Source organism: Pongo abelii, chromosome 11, assembly GCF_028885655.2.
Source record: "Pongo abelii isolate AG06213 chromosome 11, NHGRI_mPonAbe1-v2.0_pri, whole genome shotgun sequence".
Taxonomy (NCBI): domain Eukaryota; kingdom Metazoa; phylum Chordata; class Mammalia; order Primates; family Hominidae; genus Pongo; species Pongo abelii.
In genome coordinates, this window is record NC_071996.2 from 1052930 (window position 1) to 1057477 (window position 4548).

The 4548-nt window shown below is 40.8% G+C and overlaps 1 pseudogene; it reads left to right on the forward strand.

Moving 5' to 3' along the window:
• The first annotated feature begins 1396 nt into the window (after nucleotides 1-1396).
• On the forward strand, nucleotides 1397-3047 carry LOC134759557 (C-terminal-binding protein 2-like; annotated as a pseudogene).
• The last annotated feature ends 1501 nt before the right edge of the window (nucleotides 3048-4548 follow it).

Sequence of the window (4548 nt, forward strand, 5' to 3'; positions counted from 1 at the left end):
TATTATTCTCTCTCTTTTTACATTCCAAAGGCATTTCCTTTACTGTAGAATGGGGCATCCACGGGAGACTACAGCCATGAGTTCTTAGTTTCTGTTTATGATTGAGCCAGCAAGGCCCTTTCCTCATCCCCCTTTGCCGCTTATCACTAGAGACAGAACCTAAAATCCATTGCTGCAGGCTGCTAAAAACCTAAAACAAAACAGAGCCATAACAAAAACAAAACAAGGCGGGTTGGAAAAGCTTGCTGTACAAGGCAACCAGGTCTGGCTTATATTAATCACATCCCTTCTTCTTTCCCAGAACAGCAATTGGGCTTAAGAGAAGACGTCCAACTTTTAGTGTCTCCCTCAGTATAGAATGAGAACAGTGGAACATGTGTTCAAAGGTTTGGCTTTTTGGGCTACCGCTGATGGCTAGGTTCCCTCTCCCCCAACAGGGAGTGCTAAAGGAAATGGCAGAGTGATGAGAATGACAATTTATGACTGCTGAGAAGAGAAGTTGTGTGCTTATCACAGCCTCAGAGAAACAAACACTGCAATCAACTGCGGAAGCAAAGGGCTACAGTGTCTGGAAAACAATGGGAAAAATATCTTTACCTTAAAAATACACACACAAAGCCAGAGAAGACACATTGCAGACCATGTTAATGATGAACCAGGATGTACAGCCTCACTGATTGTTGTATTATCTTGTAGTAAGAACGTTAGTACATACTACATTACACAGTTGTTTTATAAATTTCTGAATCTCATCAAAAGATTGCAGGGCATACAGAAAAGGATGAAAACGTTCCAATTGAAGAAATAAAATAAACCTACAAATATTGACCTTTAAAAATCTTTGTTGACTTTTAAAGGTCAAAATTTGTAGGTTTACTCTTTGTGGTTGTTGTTGTTTTTGCATTATATAATATAAAAAATCAAAACAATAATCAAAGCTCCTTAATGACATGGACACTCCCCCGGTCCGCAGGGTCCCGGTAAGGGAGGAGCCTCGACACCATGTGGGACACCCGGTGGACCCCGAACCCACGCCCAAGGCTCAGAGCAGAAGCAGGGACCTGGCTGCACCAGGCCGAAGCCGCCTCCACCCCCCCAGCGTTCGCGGACTCCAGGAGCTCCAGACCTGGGGGCGTGGTGAGATTCGCTGATTGACTGCGCGATGGTGGCTGAGTTGCAAGCAAATGGGTTTCATCACCTTAAATGGTTTTGAACCAATGAAGCTATATTTCCTTAAAAAGAAGGACAGCCCATCGTGTGAACTATAGAGTTTGTGAACAAATTTATGTTGGGTTCATAGATAGTGGCATCATGCACACAGACTCCTGAGAGTTCCCCTAAGTTCTTAGCGGACTGCTTTGCCTTTTGATCTGAGAGATGCAAAGCTCCATAAAGAATGGCCCTTGTGGATAAGCGCTAAGTCAAGAGACAGCGATTGGACAGAATTTGTGAAGGAATTCACTGCCATATCATGAAAGACCCCCTACGCCCCGCTCACTGGCGGGATTGCTGGTCGGCCATGACTGCACTGTGGACATGCGCATCCTGAAGGACCTGGCCACCGTGGCCTTCTGTGATGCAGTCCACGCAGGAGATCCACCAGAAAGTTCTAAACGGAGCCATGGGCGCCATGACGTACCACACCATCACCTCAACAGGGAAGATCTGGAAAATTTCTAGGCCTTGAGAGTGATCGTGCAGGTGGGCTGTGGCTATGACAACGTGAACATCAAGGCTGCTGGCGAGCTCGGAATTGCTATGTGAAACATCCCGTCCGCAGTCGTGGAAGAGACAGCCGACTCCACCATCTGCCACGTCCTCAACATGTACCGGAGGAACACATGGCTGTTCCAGGCACTGTGGGTAGGCAATCGAGTTCAGAGCATGGAGCAGACCTGCGAGGTGGCCTCGGGAGTGGCCCTCATTCGTGGGAAGACGCTGGGCCTCATCGGCTAGGGTCGTAAGCAGCAGGCTTTTGCAGTTCCAGCCACAGCCACAGCCACAGCCTTTGGATTCAGCTTCATATTTTATTACCCCTACTTGCAGGATGGGATCGAGCAGTCCCTGGGCGTGCAGAGGGTCTACACCATGCAGAATTTGCTGTATCAGAGCGACTGCGTCTCCTTGCACTGCAGTCTCAACGAACATAAACACCACCTCATCAATGACTTCACCATAAAGCAGATGAGGCAGGGAGCATTCCTTGTGAACACAGCCCGTGGTGGCCTGGTAGATGAGAAAGCCTCAGCACAGGCCCTCAAGGAGAGCAGGATACGAGGGGCAGCCCTCGACGTGAATGAGTCGCACCCCTTTAGCTTTGCTCAGGGTCCCTTGAAAGATGCACCCAATCTCATCTGCACTCCTCAAACTGCCTGCTACAGCCACCCAACTAGCCCTCAAACACGGAGACAATCGAAAGCACGCCAACGAGAAATAACAGATAATGCCGGAAGGTAATCATTCAGATACACTCGGGAACAAGAGACAGTGAAAAATAGATAAACTAAGAGAAAAAGAATGTGACGCTCTTTTTAGCTGATTCTGGACATGTGTATCATTGATATTGCAGTGTTAAAACTACAAGAGCTAGAAAACTGAAGATGTCGTCTGCTTACGGAAGCTCTGAAAGACTAGGGTGTGATTTATTAACGACCAACTTCCGTTATTGTGTGTTAGGTTTTTCATCTGTGCATGAAATCACAAAGAATAAATAGACCTTTTTCCTTTATCAGTCCCTTGGGCACAGCAGGTCCAGAACACCCTGCTCAGAATGTTGCATCAAGACTTCAGACATCAAAATAAAAACCATGAGAAGGAAATCCCCATCCTGTGACTTGAGTCCCTTCAGTCTACAGGGACTGGTTACCGCTTTTTGATAATAGGAAGATTTTATTACTACAAAATGTGGAGTAAACTGTTTGCCTGTGTTAGACATCCGTACGCATAGGATTGAAGACAGTACCGGCTCCTGTACAGAGAAGCATCCCTCACATGTAAACTGCATACTGAGGGGGCAAATTGGTTGTAAGTTCAGTAAAAGCCTCCGATAATGCAAAAAAAAAAAAAAAAGTATTAAGATTCACAAGCTCTTTGTAATCAAGTATATTTTCTCAGTTTCAGATCCTCTGCTATTTTATTGAGTGGAAAGTCTTGCACTAAAAGGGTTCAAGAAAAATAATATTGCATTTCCTTATGTCACAGGAAACACTTTTAATGGTAACTTGCCAGATGATCTATGAACAAACCCACTTTCTTAAACACTGATAAAGTCTTCTTTTCTTCACGTTGTGTTTTATACAAGAATACTTCAGATGTATTGGATGTGACTGATTTTAACAAATTCTATTAGATTGGCATGAACTAGTTACATGTTCTATTCATAATCTTTTGTGAATCATTGTCTTTTTGTTTAAATACATGGCCTATTTTGGTCCTTTGATTAGGCACATTCCCACTTTTGTAACAAAAGAAAAATTTTTAAATGGTCCCAAACAGAAAAATGATGGGTATCAGAAGTACGTTTTGTTTTAGTGTAGTGTGAGTTACCGTTACTGTAGTTGTTTATTGTAAAGATAGACATTTAGCATTCAGTGCAGTTTTCAATAAAATGTAATTAGAAGAAACTGCTTAATGAACAAAAACAGAACATAGACAAGAAAAGAATATTAGAAGTGATACATAAAGAAAATGAGATATCAATAAAAAGATTTTTAAAAACCAACAACAATTGTGAATCTGAAGAACATAATAACTATATTAAAAATTTAATCAACAGTCACAAAGGGAGGCTAATAAAGCAGAAAAATTACAGAATTGATGACATTGTAGTTATAAATATTGAGTGATGAAAACAAATTTTTTAAATAGAATGGAGAAAAAAATATGGGACCTACTGCACACCATCAAGTGGACCATTGTATTTATAAAAGGAGTCTTAGAAAAACAATATAGTAGAAAAGTAATAGATTATTTTTAAAAAGTAGCTGAGAAATCCCCAGATGACAAGGTAATTAAACAAGAAGTAATACTTCCAAACAAAAATCTTAAACTGGAATAATATCACTTCAGAAATAAAAAAACTAAGCCTTTCCAAAATAAATAAAAGTTGAGTCTGTTACTAACCACTAGAACAGTCCTAAAGGAAAGGTTAAAGAAAGTCCATCACATCCAAAAATGAAATGATGCTGCACAACATCATAAAAGCACATGAAAATAGAAAACACTCCATTAAAGGTAAATATATAAACAGGTAAAGAAATCTCTACTGTCATAATGATGGTGCACAAAACTTTCAAAATATTGCTATGGAATTTAAAAAATGAAGCAAAAATCTCCATAAATATGTGTTCATAGACAATAAGAAAAGATAATATCTGATGTTAATAACACAGTGGGGGTATGAAGAGGTACAACTTTGCATTCAGTTGAAATATAGTTGTTATATACTGTCATAACATTAAGATGATTTATGAAGTCTTTATTTCTCAAGATGATTACCAGAAAAACCTGTAGAATGTATGCAATAACAAATGAGAAAGAAATTGAATC